Source organism: Macaca fascicularis, chromosome 10, assembly GCF_037993035.2.
Source record: "Macaca fascicularis isolate 582-1 chromosome 10, T2T-MFA8v1.1".
Classification (NCBI taxonomy): Eukaryota; Metazoa; Chordata; class Mammalia; order Primates; family Cercopithecidae; genus Macaca; species Macaca fascicularis.
In genome coordinates, this window is record NC_088384.1 from 120,265,001 (window position 1) to 120,281,582 (window position 16,582).

Below are 16,582 nucleotides of genomic sequence, written 5' to 3' on the forward strand. Positions count from 1 at the left end.
CCTGACCTCGTGATCCGCCCGTCTCGGCCTCCCAAAGTGCTGGGATTACAGGCTTGAGCCACCGCGCCCGGCCAGCAGGTGTTTTTGAAGAACACTCGGGTGTTTCAAACCTGGAGTGAAGCCACGGGTTAATACTGTTTTTCAGACATGGCTGGAGACCTGGGATTCCTACACCACAGAGCCTCCCTGACAGAGTTCTCAGCTCCTGGGGAGGCCGAGGCGGGTGGATCAGTTGAGGTCAGGAGTTCAAGACCAGCCTGGCCAACATGGTGAAATCCCATCTCTACTAAAAATACAAAAAAATTAGCTGGGCGTGGTGGCACACACCTGTAATTCCAGCTACCCAGGAGGCTGAGGCACAAGAATCACTTGAACCTGGGAGGAGGAGGTTGCAGTGAGCTGAGATCTCACTACTGCACTCCAGCCTGGGTGATGGAATGAGACATTGTCAAAAAAAAAAAAGAAAAAGAAAAAGAAGTATCATGATAAAAGAAATAACATTTTTTAAAAAGACAGTGTGGTATTTGCATCAAGATAGACAGATCAATAGAACAAATTACAGAGACCAGAAATAGACCCACAAATGTGAGCAACTGATTTTCAACAGAGATGCAAAAGCAATTCAATAAAGGCAAGTTTTGTTATCAGTAAATGATGCTAAACAGTTGGATATACATATGCAAAAAATGAACTTTGATCCATACTTTGTACTATATTAAAATATTAAGTCAACATGGATCATAAACCTAAATGTAAAACCTAAAATTATAAAACTTCTATAAGAGGACATAGGAGAAAACCTTTGCAAACTTAGATCAGGCAAAGCATTATTAGATAGGATATCAAAACATAATCCATCAAATAAATAAGTTGTTTCATCAAAATGAAGAACTTCTGCTCTTCCAAAGACACTGCTAAGAAAATGAAGAAAATGAAAATACAAGCCCAAGGCTGTAAGAAAATTTTTGCAAATCACATATTTGATAAAGGACTTGTATCAAGAATATATCAAGAACTCTCAAAACTCAATAATGTTAATGGAGAAAAACACTCTGTAAAATATTTTAAAGAGGTTTTTTCTGAGTCAATATGAGTGACCATGGCCTGGAGAACACAGTTTCGAGAGGTCCTGAGAAAGTGTGCCCCTGGCAGTCAGATTACACTTTGGTTTCATAGATTTCAGAGAGGCAGGAGTTACGGGAAAAGACATAAATCAATACATAGAAGGTAGACATTGGTTTGGCCCCAAATGGCAGGGTATCTTGAAGCAGGGAGTACAGTTTTGAGGTGGATTCAGAGATTCTTTAATTTGCAACTGGTTAAAGGAGTAAAGTTCTATTTAAAAATTTGGAGTCAGCAGAAAGGAACGTTTTGAGTTAAGATATAAGCCTCTTAACCCATAGGGGTGTGTGACTTAACTCCTGTCTGGCACGGCCTTAGGTCCTGTTTGTAATTTGATATTGTCATAAAGAGTTTGTTTTGTTTGTCTTATGAAATCTATTTTAACATTAATGCTTGAGGTGCATGATGAGATGTGTCCAACTTCCCTTCCCATCATGGCCAGGAATTCAGTTTTTAAGGTTTTCTGGGGTCCCCTTGGCCAAGAGGGGGTCTGTTCAGGTGGTGGGGGGTTTAGGATTTCAGTTTTTTTTTTTTTTTTTTTTTGAAATGGAGTCTCCCTCTATTGCCCAGGATAGAGTGCAGTGGTGCAATCTTGGCTCACTGCAACCTCCGCCTCCCGGGTTCAAGCGATTCTCCTGCCTCAGCCTCCCAAGTAGCTGGGATTACAGGTGTGCACCACCATACCCAGCTAATTTTTTTATATTTTTAGTAGAGATGGGGTTTCACCATGTTAGCCAGGATGGTCTTGATCTCCTGACCTCGTGATCTGCCCACCTTGGCCTCCCAAAGTGCTGGGATTACAGGCGTGAGCCACCGCGCCCGGCCGGTATTTCATATTTTTTGATGCTATTATAAATAGCTTTTTTTTTTTTTTTTGAGACGGAGTCTCACTCTGTTGCCCAGGCTGGAGTGCAGTGGCCGGATCTCAGCTCACTGCAAGCTCCGCCTCCCGGGTTTACGCCATTCTCCCGCCTCAGCCTCCCGAGTAGCTGGGACTACAGGCACCCGCCACCTCACCTGGCTAGTTTTTTTGTATTTTTTAGTAGAGACGGGGTTTCACCGTGTTAGCCAGGATGGTCTCGATCTCCTGACCTCGTGATCCACCTGTCTCGGCCTCCCAAAGTGCTGGGATTACAGGCTTGAGCCACCGCGCCTGGCCAATAGCATTATTTTTAAAAACTTTCATTTGATCGTTTGTTCCTAGGATATAGAAATCCCATAGATTTTTGTGTATTGATTTTGTATCCTGACACTTTGTTGAAGTTGCTTATTAGTTCTAGTAGCTTTTTTGTAGATTATACCCAACTTTCTACACAGATGATCAGGTCTGTGAATTAGACAATTTTTTCTTTCTAATCTGGACACCTTTTATTTCTTTTTCTTACCTTATTGGTTTGGTTGGAATGTCCAGTACAATGTTGAGTAGAAGTGGACATCCTTGTCTCCATCCTGCTCTGAGGGGAGACATTATGGAGTATGACTTACCTTGGGTTTTTCATACCAGGCTGACACATTCTTCCTATTGCTAGTTTGCTGAGAGTCCTTATGAGGAACGGGTTTTAGATTTTGTCAAATGCTTTTTCTGCATGTATTATGATAATCATGTGTTTCCTTTTTTAGTTTGTTAATATGATGAATCACACTGATTTTGTTAAACCAACCTTGCATTCCGGAATAAACCCTGCTTGGTTATATTATAGTATTTTTAAAATATTGATGGATTTTGATTTACTAAAATTTTGTTAATGATTTTTGCATCTGTGTTTATAAGGGATATCGGTCTGTAATTTTTTTTCTTGTGATGCGTTTGGTATCAGAGTAATGCCGACCTCAATGAATGAGTTGGGAGACAGTCCCTCTTTTTCAGTTTTCTCAAAGAGTTCTGTTAAATGGGCATTCTTTTCTTTTTGGAGACAGAGTCTTGCTCTGTTGCCCAGGTAGGAGTGGAGTGGGTCACATCAGGGCTCACTGTAGCCTCAGCTTCCAGCAAAGTGATCCTATATCTCAGCCTTCCAAGTAGCTGGAACCAGAAGTGTGCGCCACCACACCTGGCTAATTTTTAATTTTTAGTAGAGACGGGATCTCACTGTGTTGCCCAGGCTGGTCTTGAACTCCCCACACTCCAGGAATGACACCTTCACTCAAATCACAGCCTCTCTGGCTGTCATTCCTGGAGCCCCTTGTGCTGCACTGGCCCCTGCTTGGTCCTGGTCCTTCTGGCCACCCTCAGGCTCCTGCCTGGTGTGTCACACCTCCCTCATCTATTGTCCCTCCTGGCTCCAGGCACCTGCCCAGATGCCACTCCACTGTCTCCCCTCCTGTTTGAGATGCAGGGCAAGACCACGGTGCTGCTCTCAGAGCCTCATGCTCCGCCTGCCCCACTAGGAAGCAGCTGAGGCCTCAGTCAGCCTCCTTGGGGGCCCAGATTAGTTTGAGACACTTGAGACCTGTTAACTCCTGTCCCACAGACCCCTCTGAGCCTCCTCCATCACCACACGTGTGGGAAGATCCAGGCCAGTGGGGCCTGGCCAAGCCGGTGATGGGGAGCCTCCCAGGGGCCTTGGGGACACGTGGGGGCCAAAGGTTGGAGAGGATGGAGGCTGCTCAGCCAGGGCCAGAACCAGAGCAGCCCTTTCGGTGGGACAGTTGTGGAAAGCTGACAGTAATGCAAACAGTTCTTGTTCATAGGACTGCAAAGGAGTTTTGTCCGGAGGAATGAAGTATTTTGTGGATATTGACCAGTTTTGTGTCTATTTCAGCACCCTGGATTGTCGACAGTGATTTGGGTCCTCCTTGGAACTGGGCTCTAACGCTCAAGTCGTCTTCGTTCGTTAGTGTTGAGGGTTGAGTTGTGTCTCCTAAAAGATATGTTGGAGTCTCGGCCGGGTGCGGTGGCTCACGCCTGTAATCCCGGCACTTTGGGAGGCCAAGGCGGGTGGATCACGAGGTCAAGAGATCAAGACCATCCTGGCCAACATAATGAAACCCTGTGTCTACTAAAAAAATACAAAAATTAGCTGGGCGTGGTGGCACATGCCTGTAGTCCCAGCTACTCGGGAGGCTGAGGCTGGAGAATCACTTGAACCCGGGAGGCAGAGGTTGCAATGAGCCGTGATCGCGCCACTGCCCTCCAGCCTGGCGACAGAGTGAGACTCTGTCTAAAAAAAAGGTACGTTGGAGTCTCAACCCCCAGCACCTGTGAGTGTGACCTTGTTTGGAAGCAGGGTCTTTGCAGATTGAATTAGTCAATTTGAGGCCATGGTGACTGGGTGTCTTTACAAGAGGGCAGTGTGGGCCCAGACACAGAAGATGCAGGGGACAGTGCTGTGTGAAGACAGGAGTGGTGAGGCCGGAGGGATGCGTCTGTGAGCCAGGGAGCATCGAGGATTGCCGGCAACTGCTAGAAGCTGGAGGAGGTGAGGAAGGGTCATCTCTGGAGTCTTCGGAGGGAATGCAGCCCTACCAATACTTGATTCCAGACTTCTGGCCTCCAGAGCTAAGAGGGAATAATTTTCTGTTGTTTAAGCCAGTCTGGGGTCCTTTATTATGGCAACCCTAAGAGTCCCACGCAGTGTGCATGGAAAGGGTTGCTCCAGACAGAGGAAACCACACAAGCAGGTGTCCCAGGAGTGGGGGGTAGGGGAAGGAGGGGCTGGGTCATGGAGAACCTTTGAACTGTTTTCCTAAAGGCAGTGGGAGGCTTTTTACAAAAGGCCTAATTCTGGAAAAGGTTAAAGCACATGTTTTGAAAACAAGTTCCATGACCCTCATGCCAGAGGTTTTATTGAACTTGTGTTGATTTTAACCCCTGGGCCTGAGAACAGAGAACCGGGTGAGTGTGACAGAGGCATGCCCACTTCTGGGGAGGCCGGTGGGGCCTCTGTGCCTCCTGTCAGGGGTCGCTCAGGAAGAACAAGAGGTCGTGTGGAAGACGATGCTGGATGGTAAAGGTGGAGTTTTGGTGCGTTTGTCCTGGACCACTGACACGTTCTTGTTCAGCACAAGGGCAATGGCAATGGCCACTGGTAATCCTGGGCTCCAGGCGTGTTCGTGTGTGCCTGGAGGCACTGGAGAATCCAGGCGTGTCCGTGTGTGCCTAGAGGCACTGGAGTATCCAGGCGTGTGTGTGTGTGCCTAGAGGCACTGGAGTATCCAGGCGTGTTCATGTGTGTGTAGAGGCACTGGAGAATCCAGGCGTGTTCGTGTGTGGATAGAGGTACTGGAGTATCCAGGCGTGTTCGTGTGTGTGTAGAGGCACTGGAGAATCCAGGCGTGTTCGTGTGTGTGTAGAGGTACTGGAGAATCCAGGCGTGTTCGTGTGTGGATAGAGGTACTGGAGTATCCAGGCGTGTTCGTGTGTGTGTAGAGGCACTGGAGAATCCAGGCGTGTGTGTGTGTGTGTAGAGGTACTGGAGTATCCAGGCGTGTTCGTGTGTGTGTAGAGGCACTGGAGAATCCAGGCGTGTTCGTGTGTGGATAGAGGCACTGGAGAATCCAGGCGTGTTCGTGTGTGTGTAGAGGCACTGGAGAATCCAGGCGTGTTCGTGTGTGTGTAGAGGTACTGGAGAATCCAGGCGTGTTCGTGTGTGTGTAGAGGCACTGGAGAATCCAGGTGTGTTCGTGTGTGTGTAGAGGCACTGGAGAATCCAGGCGTGTTCGTGTGTGTGTAGAGGTACTGGAGAATCCAGGCGTGTTCGTGTGTGCCTAGAGGCACTGGAGTATCCACGCGTGTTCGTGTGTGTGTAGAGGCACTGGAGAATCCAGGCGTGTTCGTGTGTGTGTGTACAGGCACTGGAGAATCCAAGCGTGTTCGTGTGTGCCTAGAGGCACTGGAGAATCCAGGCGTGTTCGTGTGTGCCTAGAGGCACTGGAGTATCCAGGCGTGTTCATGTGTGTGTAGAGGCACTGGAGAATCCAAGCGTGTTCGTGTGTGCCTAGAGGCACTGGAGAATCCAGGCGTGTCCGTGTGTGTGTAGAGGTACTGGAGAATCCAGGCGTGTCCGTGTGTGTGTAGAGGCACTGGAGAATCCAGGCGTGTCCGTGTGTGGATAGAGGCACTGGAGAATCCAGCCGTGTTCGTGTGTGCCTAGAGGCACTGGAGTATCCAGGCGTGTGTGTGTGCCTAGAGGCACTGGAGTATTGACACGCTAGGGGTGAACATGCCCAGTGTGGATGCCCTGCAATGTTACCCTGGGAAGCAGATGATGTGGGCCATCTGGTGGCCACACTGGCACTGTGCTGCTCTGTGTTTAGCTGGGCATGTGCTCTGGGCTGGGCACGAGGCAAGATGAGGACAGCTGCTGGTCTGTGAACAGTCGTTTACAGGGCTGCAGGCTCTTGCAGGTGGGCCAAGAGGGGCTGCGCAGCCCATGAGGGTGAGGCTGAGACTCCACACTGAGCCCAGGTTTAGGGGACTTGGTGGGGGTCACATCCTCCCCTGTCCCAGACTTGTCCTGGCCCCTCTCATATCCTGTAGAGACCCCCTCACTGTTCACCCTTGTGTCCTGTAGAGACCCCCCCCAGTGTCCAGCCTCATGTTCTGTAGCGATCCTCTCAGTGTCCAGCCTCATGGCCTGTAGAGACCCCCCTCAGTGTCCACCCTCATGTTCTGTAGAGATCCCCTCAGTGTCCAGCCTCGTGTCCTGTAGAGACCACATCACCATCCAGCCTCGTGTCTGTAGAGACCACGTCACCGCCCAGCCTCGTGGCCTGTAGAGACCACGTCACCGCCCAGCCTCGTGGCCTGGAGAGACCACGTCACCGCCCAGCCTCGTGGCCTGGAAAGACCACATCACCGTCCAGCCTCATGGCCTGTAGAGACCACGTCACCGTCCAGCCTCGTGGCCTGGAGAGACCACATCACCACCCAGCCTCGTGGCCTGTAGAGACCACGTCACCGTCCAGCCTCATGGCCTGGAGAGACCACATCACCGTCCAGCCTCGTGGCCTGTAGAGACCACGTCACTGTCCAGCCTCGTGGCCCTCTGCATTTTCTCCTTGGGTTCCTGGAACTTGAGCTTGGGTCTTGGTCCACCGCCACTTTGGGAAGGGCCCTTGGCTGCTTTTTGCTTCAGCAGCTGGGGAGCAGTTAACCTTCAGACCCGACCCTATCCCAAGGCAGCTCAGGGAGGGACTGGACACTTGGTTATTTATGTATTTACTTATTTTTTAATCAAAGCACAGCAAACACACTGACCATGTGGAGGTGGCCCAGTAGACCCTCACAGCGAGCCCTGGGCCACACAGAACATGGCCCTGGAGCACCTCTATGGGGTTTTAACAGGCTCTTGGGGGACCTTGGTGCTGCCTGAAGTTTCAGGATCAGCCCCCGAGGTCTCTAGACTGCGTCTGCCTCCTTGTGCACCAGGCGGCGGCAGCATCTGTTCGTGTTTGCCCACCTGGACCCCATCCAGGGGTTTTTCCCAGGGCAACCTCGTCCGTTGTGGGGAGTGGGGAGAGCCCCTGAGGGGTCGGCCTGGAACGGGAGGTGGCAGCCCATTGCCCGAGTCTCGAAGTGAGTCCTTCCCCACAGCACTTCAGGATTACTCTGGGGCCAACCTAGGGTTAGGAATTTTAAAATGTTTTAAAAAATTGTTTTCCTTTTTTGGGGGGAAATTGGTTATACATCCAGATGATTCAAAAAGCAAAAGTTTAAAAATAAATAATAGTTTAAAAAATGCGCAAAACAAAAAAACTGCGTAAAGTGAAAGGAAGCGTTTCTGCTTCTCTTTCAGGTCCTTGACGGTGATTCTGACCATCACAAACACACACGCTCCCTCAGTTATGGGCGTCACAAACACACACGCTCCCTCAGTTATGGGCGTCACAAACACGCACGCTCCCTCAGTTATGGGCGTCACAAACACGCACGCTCCCTCAGTTATGGGCGTCACAAACACGCACACTCCTTCAGTTGGCGTCACAAACACACACGCTCCCTCAGTTATCGGCGTCACAAACACGCTCCCTCAGTTGTCAGGGGACTTTGAACTGTGCCTTTCCATGAAACCCCATGGCTTGGAGAGGTCCAGCATTGTTAGGGCCCCCTTACCCATGGTGTGGCGGTCCCTGACCAATTTAGCCATTGTTGAGGGACATCCGGGTTGCTTTCAATGTTTTTTTCACAGACAGTGGTGCCAAAGGTGTCCTTGGACATGAGTCATCTCCCGGTGGGTGAGCACATCTTAGGACCGATTTCTGAAAGCAGATGTGCCAGGCAGAAGGGCTTGTACTGCGGAGGTGGGGCAGTGTCGTGCTGCCTGTGCTTTCCTAAAGTGTGTGTTGTGAAGTCTCTGGTTCTTCTTTTTAAAATTTTATTTATTTTTAATTTTTTAAAATATAGAGACAGGGCCTCACTATGTTGCTCAGGCTGGTCTTGAACTCTTGGGCTCAAGCGATCCTCCTGCCTTGGCCTCCCCAGATGCTGGGATTCCAGGCCTAAGCCGCCATGCCTGGACTGGATCTTTCCAATCTAAGAGTTAAAAAGAGAAATTCTCTGCATTTTAGATTTGCGTTTCTCCTACCATGAGTCAGGTTGAACAAGCTTTTGTTTGTTTAAAAGTCATTTTCTCCTGTTCTATAAACAATTTATATTCTTGACCTATTTCTTTCCTTTCTTCCCTCCCTCCCTCCCTCCCTCCCTCCCTCCCTCCCTCCCTCCCTCCCTCCCTCCCTCCCTCCCTCCTTCCTTCCTTCCTTCCTTCCTTCCTTCCTTCCTTCCTTCCTTCCTTCCTTCCTTCCTTCTTTTGAGATGGAGTCTCGCTCTGCTGCCCAGGCTGGAGTGCAGTGGTGCGATCTTGGCTCGCTGCAACCTCTGCCTCCCTGGCTCAAGCGATTCTCCTGCCTCAGCCTACCAAGTAGCTGGAACTACAGGTGTGCACCACACCTGGCTAATTTTTGTATTTTTAGTAGAGACAGGGTTTTGCCATATTGGCCAGGGTGGTCTCGAACTCCTGACCTCATGTGATCCGCCCAGCTTGGCCTCCCAGCATACTGGGATTACATACCCTTGACACATTTTTCTTATTGCATTGTTGGGTTTTGTCTTATTGATTTGTACAGGGTGTTTACATATTAAGGGCCTTACACCTAAATACTTGCAGATTGTTTTTTACATTTTTTTCTTAAAAAAATTTTTTTTGGGAGACAGAGGTCTCGCTATGTTGCCCAGGCTGGTCTCAAACTCCTGAGCTCAAGGGATCCTCCCATCTCAACCTCTCAAGCAGCTGGGACCACAGGTGTGTGGCACCCCTCCCCTGGTTTGTTGTTTGACTTTTGTCTTTGCTTAAGGAGTTTTGCCATATATAATTTTCTTTTTATTACATGAGGTAATTAATAATTTTCATAATATTCCCCATCCCCCATGCTTTCTTCTAGTACTATTTCCATTAAAAACTTTTAAATCCTTGTAAATCCATCTAGGCTTTATTTTGGTGTAAGCGCCAAGGTTGGAATTGGTGTCTGTTAGCGTCCATGGAGGAGACAGATGTCACCCTCAGCTTGGGAAATTGGAGGAGAGATGAATAAAGGGACTAAGATGTGGTTGGCATGTAGAGAAACCACTAAGGCTAATGCTGGGTGGGACCCCTCAGGCCTTGGAGGAGACAGGGAGGCTGCAAGGGAGGTGGTCCTGTGGGAGCAGAGACCTGGGTATGGGGAGATCCGAGGGCAGGGCCTCACAGGGAGGGTTGGGGGAACAAACACCCACTCCCAGCTGGCTCCCTGCAGGCCAGTCCCACCCAGCAGCCCAGATTCAGGCAGCCACAGGTGCCCTACAGGTCACAGAGGTGGAAAGTGGGGTGGGCCAGGACAGGTGCAGCACAGGACGCTGGGATGAGCTCTGCCAGATGCAGCTCCATTACTGAACCAACAGCCACCGACTTGGGGAATGGGTACTTCCAGGAGCTCCCCAGGGCACTTGGACTCAGCCCCCGGGACGCCGTGTGCGGCTGGATGTTCAGGAGCTCCCCAGGGCGCTTGGACTCAGCCCCCGGGACGCCATGTGCGGCTGGATGTTCAGGAGCTCCCCAGGGCACTTGGACTCAGCCCCCTGGGATGCAGTGTGCGGCTGGATGTTCAGGAGCTCCCCAGGGCACTTGGACTCAGCCCCCGGGACGCCGTGTGCGGCTGGATGTTGGAGGGCTCAGGTCTGGGCCTGGGGGAGGCCAAAGGGTAGTGCCAGTGTGGAATGAGCCGACCACAAGCTGCTCTGGACAAGGCTGTGATCTGCCTTTGTGACCCCAGGGCTGCCCATGGGGAGCTTATGGACCTCTCAATGTCAGTGTTTTGGGGTGAGGGTGGGGGTCAGGTGATGCTGGGATAGATGGGGCAGGGTCTGCGGGGGTGGGAAGGGCCGGGGAGGCTGTTGGTGGGCACCGGGCCCCATGCTGTCATTCATGTATCCAGTGCACGTGGGTGAAGCCCTGCTCTAGCCACACCCTGGAACAAGGCTGTGAGGAATCAGTCACTCGTGGTTGCTTTTAACGAGCACTTACGTGTGCAGGTTCCTTGTGTTGACCTTCACAGGCTCACTTAATGCTCACAACAACCCTGCCCTCTAAATGAGGAGACTGGGTTTCAGAAAGGTTAAGGAACCTGCCCATGGTCACACCAAGCTGGGATTCGAACACGGGACTGGCTGACTCCAGGCCTCAGGCTCCTTCCTGCTGAGCTGTGCTGCTGCCTCTGGGGAGTCTCACAGAGATGAGGGCCAGCCTGTCTCCACTTTCGGGGAATTCACCCTCCACTGGGTGGGCAGAGGCCTCGTGATCTCATAAGGACAGCAGGGCGATTCGTGCTGAGCCACGTGCGCCGTCCTGCACTCGCCTGTTCTTGTGGCCCAGGAACTGAGCAGCTATGTTGAGCCCCTGACAAAAACTTATGATGCTTTTCCTTTTTTTTTTTTTTTTTTTGAGATGGAGTCTCGCTATGTCACCCAGGCTGGAGTGCAGTGGCGTGATCTCAGCTCACTGCAAGCTCCGCCTCCTGGGTTCACGCCATTCTCCTGCCTCAGCCTCCCGAGTAGCTGGGACTACAGGCGCCGCCACCACACCTGGCTAATTTTTTTTGTATTTTTAGTAGAGACAGTTTCACCATGTTGGCCGGGATGGTCTCGATCTCCTGACCTCGTGATCCACCCGCCTCGGCCTCCCAAAGTGCTGGGATTACAGGCGTGAGCCACCGTGGCTGGCCAAGTTATGATGCTTTTTGACATAAAATCTTTAAGCATTAAAACAATATTAAATCATAAAATCAGTATAAGGAAGTCTAAAACATTGCAGATTTTCCTGAGGTCAACTTAGACACTTTAAAAAAAAATGCCAAATTCTTAAAACAATTGTTTTTTGTGTCCTGCTTTGATAGTTCCCTAAACACTTACTCTGACCATTAGAAATTCTGTACCTGGGTAGCTGGGGCCCCCATGGAGAGGGAGCAGCTCGTCCAGTGAGAGGGGCTTGGCCGTCATCCTGCAGGAACTCTGCTGCTGGGGGAGTGGGCAGGGCATGTGCAGTGTGGGCTGTGGCGTTTGAGGGAGTGGCCTTCACAGCCCTGTGGCCGGGGTAGGGAGCCCAGGGAGGCCATCCATGTTTCTCTCGAGGCACCTGGCAGAAGGCGGGCGAGGGGTGGTGGGGGGTGATCTTTGACAGCAGAGCAGAGAGAGATGGTGGGCAGAGGCCCAGGCGGGCACCGATTAGGGCAAGCACTGTTCACCCTTCAGGCAGGCCGGGGTCCGGGATCCGTGGAACCCCTCAACCACCAATAGGGCCTTGAACACCCTGGCCACGGCAGAGGTAGTCCAGGACAGAGGACAGTTCTGCCAGTGGTGAGTTGAATGTGGGTTAGGGGCAGGGTTCGGGTTAAGTTCAGGCACTTGGGACAGATGGTGACCAGGAAACCTCCAGCAGCAGTGTGCCCCAGGGCTGACCTGCTGCCCGTCCTGCCCTGTGCTCCACCATCCTGCTTTGCCCAGGTGAAGAGTTTCCAGGACTGTCCGTTTTAAAACCAGCACAGTCTGGGCCAACTGGGATGCACTGGTCACCTTGCTGGTGTGTCCCTGTTCCTGAGGGGGAAAGTGGGCCGGCAGCTGTCCCCTAGGGCCCAGGGAAAGAGACCAAATCAAAGTTACGACAGATTTCCCTGCCCCAGACTAAGGGAGCTGTGGACAGAGGCCGTCCCTGGGAGGTGCTGGGATCTGGGCCCCGAGACCTCATGTTTCCCTGACCCAGGGAAGAAGCCCCGGTCCACTGTGGGCCTTGCCCTTCCTTTGTTTTCCTTGGTGGAGGGAGGAGGGAGGGAGGGGTCGCCAGCACTGTTTGCCGGAGTGAGGCTCACTTCTCCTTTGTCTGCACAAGGCCCTGCATTTTCATGGTAAGTTTGTTTCTTCAAGCCGTTGTTAAAATCCTGGAAGCAGAGAAAATGCATTTGCTCCATCACCTTTCCTGATGTGACAAGTCCTATAAAACCTGTTAAAGCCTTTAATGAAATCCCTGCGCAGAACTGTTCTGTGAATGAATGCGGAATCAGAATTTAAATTAAAATGTTGTTTTTGTTGTCTGGAGGCTTTGCCTGGGAAGAAATTAAAGGGGCAGCTCACCTTTCTGCCACCACTCAGGTCAGGTGGGCGCCACGGCTAGTCACCCTCTGACCCAGCGCTGGGGGCCCACTCGTGACTCACGGGCTGGGCCAAGGTGCTAGCTGGATTTCAAGGCAGTGGCTCTCTCCACACCTGAGACTGTCTCCACCACAGGCCCCACAGAAAATCCACACTGAGGGGGAAGGTGGGTGCCTGTGGATCAGGTAGCCACTTGGGACTGGAGGTTTTATGTACTCAGAAGCAGAGGCAGACAGTCGCCCTGGAAGAGGAAGGAAGAAAGTGAGAGTGACCAAGGGGCTCGGCTGTGTGAATGGGTTGGTGCAAGGTGGAAAGGAGGCAGGGAACGTCTTCCCAGAGGAAGGGAGCAGGTGGGAGGCCAAGGCAAGGGGCATGAGGCCTGGAGGCTTGTGGCTTGGCCGGGGGCAGTGGCAGCCCTGCTGCAGCTCTTCCCTCTTCCCTTCACGGAGTCTTGCTCTTTGAACTTAAGACATACTCAGGAGTGTTGTTCAAAAACAAACCAGAGGCTCTCTCGGCCTCTGCCCCATCACAGCCAAGTTCTGGAGAGCTCTCTGCTCTGTCTCCTCTTGTCTCCCCCTCCTCCTTCCTCTCCACCTCTGCATGTCCCAGAGAGACAGAGACCCCCAGGCACCCTGGCTGGTGGGAGAGGCAGCACAAACATGAACGGCTCACAGGTGCCACGTAGTTGCCTTCAGAGAGGGGTGAGACACAGCTGTGTGGAACCGGCCCAGGCCCTGAGAGGTGCTTTCCTCTCCTTTTTTTTTCCAAGTTGGCAATGCTACCCTATTTCTTCTATGAGGAAAAGGAACTCTAAAAGCATTCAAAACGTTGAAAAAGTGTGTGTAACAAGTGTTTTCATCCCTGCACAGATTACCTCCAATGAATAATCAGCTATGCCTTCCCTCTTAGGGCCCCGGGTCACGGGAGGAGGCCAGGGGGCGCTTGGGCAGGGCAGGGAAGGTGCTGCAGGTGGAGAGACTCCGGGGCACGTGGCTCTGGGAGCAGGTGCAAAGGGTTATAACTGAAGGAAGGAGAGGAGCCATAGCTGATTATTGATTGACAGTAATGCTACACAGGAATTAAAATCAGTCAACTTGAATAAACCATAAGAATAAGGCTGAGGCCAGGTGCGGTGGCTCACGCCTGTAATCCCAGCACTTTGAGAAGCTGAGGTGGGCGGATCACAAGGTCAGGAGATCGAGACCATCCTGGCTAACACGGTGAAACCCCGTCTCTACTAAAAATACAGAAAATTAGCCGAGCGTGGTGGCGGGCGCCTGTAGTCCCAGCTACTCGGGAGGCTGAGGCAGGAGAATGGCATGAACCCGGGAGGTAGAGCTTGCAGTGAGCCGAGACCGTGCCACTGCACTCCAGCCTGGGTGACAGAGCGAGACTCCGTCTCAAAAAAAAGAAAAAAAAGAAGAAGAAGGCTGAAACTGGCAGGGCACGAGGTGCGTGCCTGGATTTAGTCCCAGCTACTTGGGAGGCTGAGGCAGGAGGATTGCTTGAGTCTGGGAGGTCGAGGCTGCAGTGAGCTATGACTGTCACTGTACTCCAGCCTGGGTGACAGAGCGAGACTCCATCTCTTTAAAAAAAAGTCGAGCTATAAAAGCAAGTTGTAAAGAGTTTTGTTCTGTGTGATCACATCAATGTAAACTGAAAAAAATGATACGTGTTGTTCTTGGATGTGTATGTAGATACAAAAACTATGAAAACATGCAGGGAGATGATACAAACCAATTTCAGAGATGCCCCCGCTGGGGAGGAGGGCACAGGACAAGCATTCTTCATTGTCTGACAGTGTGTTTTGAATGTGCGTTTGAATATTTTCATGCTTAAAAATTAAACAACAAGAGATGATGGGAGATAGGATGAGGAGGCAGCGTGCTGAAACGGGTCCATTTCCAGGTGGTGAAGAGAGTGAGCTGGGGTAGTGGGCTGGGCAGAGGGAGGGCTTTGAGGGTTCCAGGAAGAATTCTGTAGGAAAAGGAGCCAGGGAGAAGGGTGGGAGGGCCACAGGGGCTGGAAGCAGCGTGGTACTTCCTGGAACCTGAAGCCCAGGTGAGGACAGGTGCTTGTGCCACACCACTGTGGCAGTGACAGCTTGGGCAGGAGAGGCCGTGTGTGCCGAGGGAGGGGTCAGGAGAGGGATGGAGATCTGGAATTGAATGGATGCCGAGAGGACGCTTAGTCATGCATCGCCAAAGACGGCTCATGGAGTAAATAGAGCACTAAAGGCTGGCTCACTCGGGAGAGCTGTTTCCTGTGGCTCAACAAGTTTATAATAAACACAGTTAAACTTTTATTTATGGCACAGCTGCTAATTGCACCATAAACACTTTCCATCAGGCAATTGCTGTTTACTCATTTGCCAATCAGCTCATTATCCAGCTACCTCTCCTTGCTCTTGCCTTCCCGCTTCCCAAATCCTGCTGTTTCTAGGGCGTCCCTCTGCAACTGTCCCCCCACCCAGCTGCCTGGCCTGCCTCCTGGTGTTTGAGGCCCTGTCTGCCCAGGCTGTGGTAGGTGTGCCTGCCCAGGCTCGGCTCTGTTCTACTGCTGCCCATGGCCAGCCCCGACTGTCCAGCATCCTGGTGTTTGAGGCCCTGAACAATGCCCCTGCTGGGCTCTCCTGACCACTCTTTTCTCTGGCTCCCTCACGGCCCCTGGGGATCCTTGCCTCCCTCTTTTCCTGCCTTTATCCCAGCCCCACTCAGCATGCCCAGAGGTCTCACCACCCATCTCTCTCCTAGACCAGGGATTGCATAAAACTTAAGCCAGTGTTCCTGAGGGTCCTTCCTTTCCTTAAGAGGGAGCATGTTCCGAATAGTCAACTCCTTCCACCTGTTTGCTGGATTCAGTGTCAGCTCCTCGCTCACACTACCCCACAGAGCACTGAGACAGGGCTTACACTTACTCATACCTTGGTGCATTGGTTCACCTGACCATGGCAACCTCCACACAGGTGTGAGTCCCCTTCCCCCGTGCAGAGTTCCCTCTGCAGAGCCGGCTCCAGGGTGAGCCTGAGCTGGGAGATCCTCTGGATGGAAGGAAGTTCCACCCTGTATCCAGTTACTGTGACACCTGCCCCCTATGAGCTAATAGGCCCCCAAGTGGGTGGGGACAAGAGTCTTAGGGTGTGTGCTCTGCAGCACCCACTTTGCAGACATCAGCATTAGTGGACATGTGTATTAGTGAGAATGCGCACGTGAGTGCATGCATGTTTAGGTGAGTGTGCATGTACATCTACGTGTGAATGGTGTCTGTATGTACACACATGCACACAGGTACGTATGTGTAAACGTGTGCATATGTGAGTGACGTGTATGCTCATGCAGGTATGCTAATGTATATGTAAATGTGTGCACGTGTGTATGTGTAAGTGGTATGTGCATGTGTGTACATGTAGGTTTTTGTGCATATGCAAGTGTATATGTGCACATAAGCGGTGTGTATGTGTGCATGTGTGTGAGTGGTATGTATGTACTCACGTGTGTATATGCATGTGGGCAGTATGTTCACACGTGTATATGGGCATGTGTGTGCATGTGTGTGCACATGTGAGGGTGCGTGTATATGTGTGTATATGCATGTGGGTGGTGTGTTCACATGTGTATATGTGCATGTGTGTGCATGCATGTGCACGTGAGGGTGCGTGTATATATGTGCACATGCATGTGTGCATATAGCTGTGTTCATGTGTGTACATGCACATTGTGTGTACATGTGTATATGTCAGCATGTGCATATGTGTAAAAGTGAATGTATGTGTGTGTTGTGTACATGTAAGTAATGCATGTGTGTATGCATGTGTTCAAGTGATATGTTTGTGTGCATAGGCTACACATG

At 51.3% G+C, this 16,582-nt stretch overlaps 1 long non-coding RNA gene across 1 annotated transcript in view; it reads left to right on the forward strand.

Moving 5' to 3' along the window:
- The window catches only part of LOC141407964 (uncharacterized), a 2,466-nt gene extending 1,989 nt beyond the window's left edge, over window positions 1-477 (forward strand). Inside the window, exon 2 of the long non-coding RNA XR_012419697.1 lies at window positions 146-477. This is a non-coding gene — a long non-coding RNA (uncharacterized lncRNA). The remainder of the gene's footprint in view (window positions 1-145) is intronic.
- Window positions 478-16,582: the final 16,105 nt, after the last annotated feature.